The sequence below is a fragment of the Tenrec ecaudatus genome, chromosome 14 (assembly GCF_050624435.1).
Source record: "Tenrec ecaudatus isolate mTenEca1 chromosome 14, mTenEca1.hap1, whole genome shotgun sequence".
NCBI lineage: Eukaryota > Metazoa > Chordata > Mammalia > Afrosoricida > Tenrecidae > Tenrec > Tenrec ecaudatus.
In genome coordinates, this window is record NC_134543.1 from 57,115,535 (window position 1) to 57,128,753 (window position 13,219).

Here is a 13,219-nt window from a genome sequence, read left to right on the forward strand (position 1 = left end):
CTATCTGACGCAAATTGAGGGACCATCTTCATTTGCTGATGACACGTGACTCAAAACGGGAAGAAACAACTGAAAGCATCTATTAATAAATGGAGCATGGAAAGTACAAAGTAAGAATCGAGGACCATTGGAAATTGTCAAATATGAAATGGAATACACATAGATCAATATCTTAGCCATTTGTGAGCTGCAACAGAGTGGCATTTTCCATTTTGACTTGCACAATCATATGGTTCATTATGCTAGAAATGACAGACTCAAAAGAAATGCAGTTGCATTCATGGTCTAAAAGACCATCTCAACATCTCTCTGGAAGCACAATGCTCTGTGTCAGGTGTGGAATCTTTTTACAACAAGGAGCATTTGAATGTTATAACATTATTCAGGGGTCATATGAAATTATTAACTTCAAAAGTAGCCTGCTATATTGGATCAAGCATTTAATCAACTCACCCTTAATGTGATGGCTGGGATAATTTTTCTTTGATGAGGAACGTGATGCTAGCTGGTTTTGATGCTTGTACAAACCTTCCATGGATCTCAGACTGGAGATTTCCCACCGCCGTGTACGGTCATATCCACACACCTACAGGGAAAACCAGTAAATACAACTATTATTCAAGTGTAGGCACCAACCACTAAAATTGATGATGAAGAAACTGAAAAATTCTACCAAATTCCTCAGTCTGTAGTTAGCAACACATATAATCAAAATTTATTACTGGGACTTGGAATTTAAAAGTAATAAACAAAAAATGAATGATTGGTAATTGGAAAATATGGCCCTGGTAATACAAACACAACTGAAGACCAAATAATGGAATTTTGTAAGACAAAGACATTTTCCATTCCAATACAGTTTTCCAACAGCATAAATGGGAAGTATACATGTAGATCTCACCAAATAGATAAGAGTGCACAGCAATAAAATTGGCCACATCTGTGGGAAGACCTGGGGAAGCAATTAATACTATCAGTCAAAACAAGACCAGGAGCCAAGTGAGGACCAGACCATCGAGTGCTCAAGAAATTAAAACATACCCACTAGAACAAAAATATGACATTGAGGTCATCACGCCTGGATTGAGAAACCTTCTCAAGAACAGGGTTGACAGACATCTGCACACTGAGTTGTGTGATGACATCAAAACATCACACACAGAAAGCCAAAATTGTCAGTGTAGTTATTTTCAAGGAGTAGTTATTCCTCACGGACTGTCCTGCTAGAGTTAGAGTATATTGAATGACTATTGGCATGTATATGAATAATGTATATGAATAATATGATTTGGCATGCATATGAATGTATATGAATAATAATAATAATATATGTTATAAATTATCATTCATTATTGGAATTTTAACTATTTCACTGTATTGTTTTGAATAATAATAGTGAAAATATCCAACAATTATTTTTTAGTTAGTCTATGTGTTTGGAAAAGTTATTAGTCATTTTCTCAAATAATATTAGCAGTAGATCTCCTTAAAATACAACATCATCTTTTTCGGGTAAAATGGAGCATTTTTATATGCTCCTGGAAGGCAGCACTGGAAAAAGTCCATCACGATCAAGAAGCAGTAGAAGCCTTTGAGCTGTCTGAAATTGTTGGTCAACTAGTAACTGCTGCAAAGTCTTTTCTCAGATTCATAGGTAAGCCCGTACTTGGGCAGGAGAGTCTTCTCGTTGTCACGGAGAACACTGTTGAGTTAGTGCTGGCTCACTAAGATATAATGCTTTTTATTATTTCGTGGTGATTATAAATTTATTTGGAATGGTTATATTTACAGTAGCCTTAACACGCACTTCTATTGAGGCGTTTACCGGCTCTCAATATTTATGGCAGTAGGATCGCTTCATCTTTCACCCCCAGTTAGCAGTCTAATGCTTAACCAGCAGTGCCAAGCACGCAGTACAGCCTGCGTGATATCATTCATCAATGAAATGGGAGTTCTTTGGGGTTCCTTATCGATGCTCATATTAGACCTTACGATTTGTGTGCTATATTGTGTTATCATTTGCAAGCGTAGAGAGAAAATGCAGTGGCTTCGTTTTTACTGTTTTTATTCATCTGAGATCTTATTTGGGATTACTGTTTCAGAACTCAGACGAATGGCATGTAAGCTGAAGTTCCTGTCAGCATTTTCCCTCACCCCATCTTATTGTCTGGAGAGATGATGCCCTTTTTAAGTAGTGTTTAAGTTAACTCACTGGTAGTTGCAAAACCTACTTCTCAGAATGCTCTGAATTGGGAATACATCAGATGAAATTATGACTTTTACAATCCTTTCAGATTTTCAAAAGCTATATCCTTTGAAAAATCTTCTTATTTATTGTTTTCCTGTGTACATTTTTATCTTTAGATAAAACTCTTAGCTCCCTATTGCCTACTTTTCAATGTACTTTGGTAAACAGAAAAATTGCTATCACACCAGTGTGGCAAAACTTTTTTGAAGGTTCACAAGAAAAAATAGATTTCTCTAAAAAGTAAAATCAATGTCTAAGTTGGGATACGTATGCAGAGAATGCTTTGCCTGGTGGTTTGTTATTTTGCCGTCAGCAGGTTTAAAGATTGTGTGGTCCCAAGAAATCGAGGTTGGTTTTTATTTTCTTATACATTCCAGATTTTTAATTTTACCTTATGCATGCTTTAAATTTCTAAAATTTGTATGGTGGCTACTAACCTCCCGATTGACAAACTGGGAAGCTGTATAAGAAAGATTAAATTCCACAGATGCACACAAATACACACGGACCTTTAAGGAGACATTGGATATTAGTTTCTATTGTTTTCTGTTAGATTTTGTCAGATATTACTTCATGCTGTCACTTGAACACCATACATTTGCCCTCATTCTTTTAAAATCAGCCTACAGCTAACATAGATTATAACTTAAATTTACTGTCACCAAGTTTTTTCCAACTCATAGTGACCCTAGGTAGGGTTTTTGAGAATAAATCTTCATGGAGGCAGACAGCCTCGTCTGGTGATTTGAACTTTCAACCTTGTAGTTAGCAGCCCAGATATAGTAAGTCTGCCAAGTAATTATAGACTTGTAAGTCAATTAGCTTTTTCAGTGGGAAAGGATGCTTATTCTGAGTCAAGCAGGGATTCACTTATATATTTAAAAATCTTTAGACCATTCCATTATTGCATTAATAGAGGGCTGTCTGTTCTAGAGTCCTGGGGGTCCAGGGGTTAGGATTTGGGCTGTTACCTGCAAGGACAGCAATGGAAACCATTGCCATTCCACAGTAAAAAAGGGGGACTCTCTACCGCCTTAAAGAAGCTCTCGGAACCTCACAAGGGGCAGAAGGTATCCTGTCCTATTGTGTTGCTATGAATTGATACCACCTGGATGAAAATGAGTTTGGTGTTTGGAGTTTGGCTTGGACATTTCATTTTCTCGGCGTTTTTTTGTTTGTTTGTTTTTTGGGTAGGGGTTATGTTGCTTTACCTTTCTGTACACAAAGCATACCAACCAGTTGGATTCTGCTTCTGAAAACCATGGAAAACAATAAAGAGACTTGTTATTTTCAATAATCCCATGCTGGCAGTATATTTTAGTGAGGCTGTTTGATGCCCCCACATCTCATTTTCATTTGATCTTACATGGTCACTAGACTGGAGGTTCACGATACTGGAGAAGATTAAGACAGTTCTAGAACAGGGGCTTCTTCCCTGTCTTCTAAGGGAAAGAACAAAGGACCCTGAGAACAATCTATGATCAAAGGGCCTTGTGAGAACTGGCTTGGTAAATATTTTAACCTTAAAGCCAAGTCCTGGTGATTATCTTGACACAGGACTGTACCTGAATACACTGACCCACAGTGTTGGCCCGGATACAACTAAAATGATGCATGAGACCCAAGAATGAACAGAAGGACTGGTTAAAAAATTGGTTGACCATCTGCAGAGGGGCAAGTCCCTCCTTTTAAAAAGTGCCACTGGAAACCCAGAAGTACCTTCCTTGCTCAGAGTCCTTATCACCTTGAGAGTGACCGGCATCATTTTCTTTGAAGTGATTCTATGCTTTAATAAAACTGTGGTTTAACTCTTCATTGCTGTGTCCATGTGTGTGTGTATTTATGAGCATGGCTTATCACTGGACCGTAACCAAAAATCAGCGTATGGAAATTGCTATTATCCCCGTGGACTACAACCTAGGCACCAAACTTCAAAAGTTCTAAGAATTATACTTATCTATTGATTCAGCAAAAGTCTATTGTATATGCTGTTAAAACTCAAACCAAACGTACTGCCATGAAGTCTCTTCTGATTCCTGGCGACCCACAGGACCGAATGGAAGGCCATAGAAATGGTGACAGGAGCAGAACGCCTCGCCTCTCTCTGGACGATGTCTAATCCATTGTGAAAAAAAGACAACAGGGACCAAACTCTGAGTTGATAATTTTATGTAGATTACAGGCCTACGGAAGTCTTAAATGTGAATTAATACTCGTGGTTTTGGATCGGCATTTTGAAGGAAGTAAATGGTTTTTATGAAAGGAAAGTTTCGACCAAACTTCAAGGACGAGATGGCTTTCTATAAAATTAGGAGATTTTTCATCAGCGGAGAAAGGATTATTCTAGACCTAGGGTAGAACATAGAGCAAACATTTTTCACATGGGAATAATGTGGTGGTTATTTGTAAGGAGCAAACAGCGTTGTCTGACACTGCTTTGGACATTGCGAGGACTTAACAGCTGAGGCGGACATCTTGCTTGGTTAAGCAGTGAGCTAACAAGGGTGAGGAAAACCCATGATGACCTGGATTCACATAGGGCCACAACAGTAGACTAGCAACTTGATGGCCTTTGTGAGGGGGATGTAGGACAAGGTCATGCTGCGATCTGTTTGTGCACACAGCTGCGGTGAGTTCATGTACACTCAAACGACAGCCCCGGTAACAGCAAATCAATAACAACAACAGCTAAATTGAAGGGAAAATAAAGAGACTAAAATGCCAAAGCCAAAAGCTTACTAAAAGATTCAGCTTTCCTCCCCTGAATCTATACCTTGTTGTCAGATGTGTTTAAAGAAAAAAATATGAGAACACAAAAGTTATAAACTTGACATTCATAAACTTTTAGTTACATCCATTCATAGGCACCTTTTAAATTTTTATTTAGTTCAAATGCTGCATCAACTTGAATTTATTTGGCAATTAAAAAATAATGTCAACACACTGTGTTGCTTTGGCTTTCCTCGTTGTTAAAATGCATTTTAACACTCACATTTAGCAAGCGAGGTTATTTCTCTTAATAACTTGGTATATATTTCCATCTATAGCAGACTGAAAGTCAATTTTACCTAATCTATTTTCCCCAAGAACTTACCCTAAAATAAAATAGAAAAGCTCTGTCTTCATATCTTTCCATGTTCTCTTTCCGTCTCTTCAACTATCTTATGCTAAAAACTCTAACCCAAAGCATTGCCTTGAGTTTCACCCGATGTTTTTGCAATTGGCTCTTACTCTCTCTGGTTTAATTTATGGCTGTGTTCTTTGACTATCCCATAACATTGGAGGGTAAAATAGTGTTTCCAACTCACCTGGTTCTTCTTGATTTGCAGTATCTGGACTAAGCTATGCTTCAGAAATACATGTTTATATTTTTCCAGAGCTTTATTCTTTCTGAAAGATAGTTGAAGAGACAGATCAAAATCCATACATACATCAATTGTGTAAAGCAAAGTTGTACATTCATTGTCCTCATTATTTTCAAAACATGTGCTCTCCACCTAAGCCCCTGGCATCAGCTCCTCATGTTCCCCTCCCTCCTTGCTTCCCCCTCCCTCATGAACCCTTAATAATTTATAAATTATTTTGTCATAACTTGCACTATCCCACGTCTTTCACCCACTTTTCTGTTGTTCGTCCCCAGGGAGGAGGTTATATGTCGATCTTTGTAATCAGTTCCCCCTTTCCAACCCACCTCCCTCCACCCTCCCAGTATTGCCACTCATACCACTGATCCTGAAGGGATCATCCGCCCTGGATTCCTTATGTTTCCAGTTCCTATCTGTATCAGTACAGATATATCCTCTGTACATCCTCTGGTCTAGCCAGATTTGAAAGGTAGAATTGGGATCATAATAGTAGGGGAGGTGGGGGGAAACATTTAGGAACTAGAGGAAAGTTGTATGTTTTATCATTGCTACATTGCACCCTCACTGATTTGTCTCCTCCCGGAGACCCTTCTGTAGGAGAATGTCCAGTGGCCTACAAATGGGTTTTGGGTCTCCACTCTGCACTCCCTGTTCATTCACAATGATATGATTTTTCATTCTGATGATGCCTGATATCTGATCCCTTCAACACTTCGTGATCACACAGGCTGGTGTGCTTCTTCCATGTGGGCTTTGTTGCTTCTGAGCTAAATGGCTGCTTGTTTACCTTAAAACCTTTAAGACCCAAGACAGTATATCTTTTTTTTCCTTCTTTTTTTTTAATGGAGAGAGCAAACACAGTCCCCCACTACCACAAATTATGCAGTCGAGTTTCCCACATTTGGGGAAATCACAGGGGTCAGCACATCCGGAGTGCAATGGGTAAGTCTCACCCTGGGAAAACCACCTTCCTGATCATGGTATCTCCCCTGCCAGGTAAGTATGACAGTATATCTTTTGATATCCAGGCATCATCAGCTTTCTTTGCCACATTTGCTTATGCACCCATTTGTCTTCAGCAATTGTATCAGGGAGGTGAGCATACAATGCTATGATTTTTGTTCTTTGATGGCTGATAACTGATTCCTTTGGCACCTCATTATTACGCAGGCTGGTGTGCTTCATCCATGTGTGTTTTGTTGGTTCTGAGCTAGATGGTTTTGTTGTATAGTTTTGCTTGGTTTTGATCTGTCTTATTTTTGTGCATGTTATTATCTCTGCAGGTCTGTCTAAATAAGATAGGCTGGATAAATAATCTGGAGGAGAAAACAATGGGACCAACAGTTCCGGGGATACATGGGAGGGGGGTTGTGGGGGAAAAGGTATTGGTGTTAACAAACCCAGGGACAAGGGAAAAACAAGTGATCCAAATCGGTGGTGAGGTGGGTGTAGGAGGCCTGGTAGGGCATGATCAAGGTAATGTAGCCAAGAGGAATTACTGAAACCCAAATGAAGGCTGAGCATTATAGTGGGACAAGAGGAAAGTAAAAGGAAATAGAGGAAAGAGCTAGGAAGCAAAACGTATTTAGAGAGGTCTAAATAAAAGCATGTACATATGTAAATATATTTATATATGAGGATGGGGAAATAGACCAATGTGCATATATTTATAGGTTTAGTATTAAGGTAGCAGAAGGACATTGGACTTCCACTCAAGTACTCCCTCAATGCAAGAATACTTTTGTCTATTAAATTGGCATTCTATGATGCTCACTTTCCTGACAAAATTGCTGAAGACAAAGTCGCGTGAATAAGAGAATGTGGTGAAGAAAATTGATGGTGTCTGGCTATCAAAAGATATAGCATCCGGGGTCTTAAAAATTTGAAGGTAAACAAACAGCCATCTAGCTCAGAGGCAACATGATTTTTAAAAAAAGGTGCTGTGAACAAAAAACTGCATCCTTAACATTTTTTTTTTTACATCTTCGTGTCCATAGGATACCCTATAGTGAGTATGTTCTGTTGGCCATTACAACAAATGATCAATCCAGCAGAAGAGCTGAGTGCAGGGAAGGAGCAGTGGTTGGTGCTCAAACAGGGGAGAGAAGGCTGGAAGGTGACAGCATGCCTGACCTTGGCCGGTGGCCATCCGCCTGGAGCTGGTGTAGAGTCAGGTGGGAGGTCCAATGGGACTTGGATGCCATTTCCTTAATATGCAAATGATTTTCAAATGTTGCCTTGTTATTTAGCAAGCTCAAGGTACAATGTAACATTTCAATACCCACTACATATACTTGTGTATGAGGTTAGTGTTGAGTAATTAAAATACACCAGAACAAATAACATTGAAATTCAAGATCTGGTTGCTCTGGGATCTTGAAGTGACAACTTTTACAGATGATGTGGCTATGACCCAAGTCCAAATACCAGGCTTATTTAATACATTCATTGGCATTTCATCCACTAATTATTGTTTCAAGAATAAAAGTCCTTGACATTTCAAACATTTTCCCCCAATCACTGCTCCTGGACTGTACAACATTTATTTTTCTTGTGGGAAAAAAAGCACATATGCCTGGAGCAGCATTGACTAAATATTGTCAATTAAATATGAGGAGATTCAAAAATTTTGTGGAAAATGTAATTATCAGATGATGGATTCTCCCCACAAATAACTTGAATCCCCTCACAGTATAACTCCTATGAACTAACGGCGTGCACTGGTAAAATGATGACCATGGGATGCCTGTGAATACCATCTTTTCTTGAGCTCCCTGAGCTTGCCCTGTTTTAAGGGATACAACTAGAATGACACCCATGACAGACATGAGAAGGGTTCACGAACAGGAAGCTCTGATCTCGCTACTGCAAGCTCACCTCTACAGACTTTTCAAATAGAAATGATTCCTTACAGAAATCATACTCTGATATCTCAACGTTTGATACTTTTGCACCCATCACTGGCATCTAGTCCATTATGATATTATACGTAGATCCACATGAGCAAATAGAACAAAGTTTTCTTTCATAGAATCTTCTTTAAATACATTCAGCAATCAAGTTTGAATACCTTCATATTTAAATTTGTAAATATTTAAATGAAAACACTTCATAGAATAACAGCCACATTTAGTAAATTTACATTTAATTTAATACAATCATTTCTATTATAAAATAATATAATAGTATAATTTAATATAATCTATTAAATTATATTTCAGATTCTATTTAATGTAATTTCATTTTTATTGTATTGGTTTACATGATGTTTAGATATTGCTATATTACTTGGGGAATTAATCAAAAAATTAAATAAATCACCAGCCAACATTCAATGTAATAGCTAGAAATCTTAGTTTTAATTGTGGTAGTTACATAATCTGGTATCAATCTGAGAGGATTATGAGTGAAGGGATGGAGTCTGGGCTGTCAATCAAGATATAACCAATGAGGCCTCTGTGTGAGCATGGCCTTCTCCTGAGAATTCTGGGAACTCCTGTATTTCTCCTTGGAGATGGGAGACACTTCTCTCTATCTGCTCACTCCCTAAGAGAAGCTGTAATGACAAGACACTATGCCCTGGGAGCTGGAGAATCCACATGGACTTACCCTGATGCAACCTGATCTGTGGAGCCAGAGAAGTCACACGGAGACCCTTGCCAGCACTGAGATACTTACAAAGCCACTGATTCCACAAGATTTTCAACCCCCTGGCCTGTGATCCTCCTGCATTCGGCATCATTGAATGTATTTTGTGAGTTTCAAGATGACTTTCTAAATTGGTGTCAGACATATGAGCTAATATTGGATTTATGGGCTTGATCTGGACTGGGCTGGGATGTTTTCTTAATATTCAATTGCTCTTGTATATAAAGCTCTTTCTTATACACATATGTGTCTCTATGAATTTGTTTCACTAGTCTACCCAGACTAACACATCTGTCTACACTTAAAATATTATCATTACATAATATACATATTTTATAAATAAAAATGATCATTTTGCTTTTGCAATCAGTATTATAAATGCTATTTTGATAGGTGTTAATTATACATACCGGCACTTCCTTTTTTTATTTTAAAGCTTGTTTAGTTTGGGGTTTAAATTACTTGTTTCCTTTGTTTCCCATTTAGTAAGTGCCTTGGAATACATCATTTCGATTTCCCAGTGCCCCTACGGTCATCCAACCAGTCAGAAGATTACTCAAGACTTAACACTATTCACCATTCTTTTGACTAATGTAAGACAGCCAATCCCTACCCTAAGGGAATCCATGGGCTAGTTGACTTGACCTTCTACTCTTTGGTTCAGATTCTTCTCTAATATACTCATGCTTTTGATATATCTTAATGTTTATCCATTTCAATCATACCATTCAATAATTTGAATGTAGTCACAGAGTTTGTAACCATCTTCAAAGTCTGAGCCTGCAATCTGTTCAGATTCCCAAAAGAAACTACGCACCATTACCAGCCATTCCCTATTCCCCTGTAGCCTCATCTTCAAACAATCCATAAGGTAACTCCTGCCACTATATATTTGTTTAGTCTGGACAAATATAATTAGGCATGATGTGATCTTTTCTACCTGATCTATTTTACTTAACATTATTTTTTAGTATTGTTCTTTCTCCCATTCCAAAACCTCAAACTCAATGCCATCAAGTCAATTCGGACTCATAGCAACCCTATAGCAGAGGGTAGAACTGCCCCTGTGGGTTTTCCAATGGTAACTCTTTATGGGAGTAGAAAGCCCCATCTTTCTCCCTGAGAGTGGTTGGTGGTGTCAAACTGCCAACCTTGCAGTTAGCAACCCAACATGTAATCTCTACACCACCAGGGCTCTGTCTGTCTCCCACATCACTCTGCTTTTCAGCTGGGCTTGATAATTGATAGAAATAGCTACACAGAACTCACAATGTTAAGATTAGGAGGCTTATTAAGTGAGGGTGATAGTTATATAATTTCACATCAACTTGAAAATAATGTAATAATGTAGGAGTGGTATTGAACCTATCAATTAGGTCACTGCCTGATAGTGACTCCTTTTGGGTGTGGCCTTCTCATGAGGAGAGCCCTGGGAACCTCCCCCCACCCCGCTCTGCCTTCACCTTCCTGCTGGCGAGCCACTCTGTGACCTGCCAGAGTCCTGTGACGCTTCCACTACCATTGGACCCACAAGACTTCACCCACCAGCCTGTGATCCTCCTGCACTTTGCATCATTTCCTGTGGCTGCATGAGTCTGAAGAAGAGTTTAAGGGCTCCACTCCACAAGCCAGCACCTGCCCCCAAACACTCAGCATCACTTGCTCTGAGAGCAGGGAGTGTACTGCTCTAGTTAATTCTCAGACTTCTGGTATTGCTTCCGGTACTGCTCTGACATCTGGTCTGCTGCTGCTCCACCTCCATTGCCACTTCTCTGCTCTCAAAGCTATCTCCCTGATCAAGGAGTTTCAGTGAGCAGGGATTTCAGCATGTTCAGGGCTTGCTCCACCCCTAGCTCTTCTCTCTTGCAGGTAATGAACCCGCCCTTCCTGCGGCTGAAACGGTTGGTTGGCTTTATACCCAGATGACGGCAATCACAATGAGTCCTGTTAGCAATCATTCCCAGTTAAACCATGTAATCCAATCAGTATCTCCCGCCACCTCTCCACCCAGACACAGCTGAAAATGAAGATCATTTGGTGGGAGTACAAAGGCAATGGATAGAAGGGCCATATTAAATAATTCACTTCATTGAAAGTATATATTAGTTTTTCATTATTTTTTATGACTGAATAACATTCCATTATATGGTATACCATAATCTGTTATTCATTGCTCTATGCTGTTCATTTTAATCAGTTATACTATTTGGCTATTATTAATGATGTTACCATGAGCATGTGTATATGCCTTTTGACTTCTTGTATGGAAATTGTGTGTGTGTGTGTAAATCTAAAAGCAGCATTGCTGGACCTTATGAGTTCTTCATGGTCAACATTTTGAGACGCTACTAAACTAGTTTATAAAGTAGCTGTTCCATTTTGCATTCTAATTATCAGTGTATAATAGTTCCCATTTCTCCACATCATTGCCAAGAGTTGTTTCTGTGATTTTTATCATGACTACTCTGGTTTGTCTCCACTATTGATATCTTTGCGGCTCTCTCACCTAGTTTCAGGTATCTGCCAGCAATCCTTGGTGTATCTGTGCTAGTAGGAAGGTTCTCCCATGACATCTGTCTACCTTTTTACAAGAGACCACTCAAGGATGAGATCTGCCCTAAGCAGGCAGGACCTTGTTTATATCAGGAAAGAAAAGTCTGACTTCTAAACAGCATTACATTTATACATACAGGAGTTAGAATTTTACAATAACTTCTGGGGGGACATACTCATATTTCAATTCATAACAAAGCAAAATGGAAAAATTCATATGATCATTTCAATACATCAAGAAAAAGGATTTTACAAAATTTATCACTCATGATAAAAATGCTGAGGAATCAAGAAGAAAGGCTTTTATTAGATTTTATGAAGGGCATCTTTGTAAACTTTACAGATAAGATCCTATTAAAAGTTGAAGAACAGAATTCTAAGCTCTAAAATCAGGAATAGTTTAAAGATGACTGCAGGCTCCCATGCCTTTTATCCCGTCTTGTACTGAAGTACCCAGTAGGCATAAAGGACTAGCTACACAAACAATATAAATAAATAGCATACAGGTTGGAAATGACAAAGTACATGATCTATGTTTAATTATAACACATAAAAATGTAAGGAGCCCAAAATTATCCCAATTTAAAAATAGAAGACTGTAGTTGCGGGGTCGACACTACTTGATATCAAGGTATCTCTGACACTAAAACTTAAGAGAGTGTATATTGGCACAGACAGATAGATCAATGCAACCTAGCACTTCATATGATCCAGACATTTGTACACATATCACCAATTGATTTTAACAAAGGTAGGAAAACAATTCAGTGGGAAAACTGTATTTTAAACAGATTGTGCCAGAATTCTCGATATTCATATGAAAAGACAGGAAGTTTTCATCTCTGCCTAAAATCATATAAAAATGTTCTCAGAATGAACTGTAAAATAAATGGAAAACCAAAATTTTGAGAAAAAAATGTAAAAGAAAATCTTTATGAACTGGAGGTTAGCAAATAATTCTTTCATGAAACAGAATAATTAGTAAGAGAAAATTTTAGTTACATTTCATTAAGAAACTCATTTCTAAGTGACATGAAGCATGAAAAAACTAGCCAAGTACTGAGAAAAATACCTACATTACCAATTTCTGACAAAACGCTAATGTGTAAAGTATGACTCAATAAAGAGACAAACAACCAAATATAAACAAACAAATGATATTCAGTGCCTTTAGTTATCAGTGCTGTGCAAAACAGCCCACAGTACTACATCACTGACTATACATCTTAAGAGGTACAGTGCACATAACTGAACTTGAAGATGTTGAAAAAATAGAATTCTCATATATTTTTGAGAATTTAAAATGGTACAGCCACTTTGTAGTTTCCCATTATCCCTTAAAGTTAAACCTATATTTAACAATAATCATATCTCTAAGTATTTGTTCAAGAGAAATAAAAGCATA

At 38.2% G+C, this 13,219-nt stretch overlaps 1 non-coding gene across 1 annotated transcript; it reads right to left on the reverse strand.

Annotated features, from left to right (window-relative positions):
• Positions 1–6,453: 6,453 nt before the first annotated feature.
• LOC142427169 (U1 spliceosomal RNA) lies at positions 6,454–6,617 on the reverse strand. The gene has a single exon (XR_012779983.1). It is a non-coding gene; the product is annotated as a U1 spliceosomal RNA (small nuclear RNA).
• Between the last annotated feature and the right edge of the window lie 6,602 nt (positions 6,618–13,219).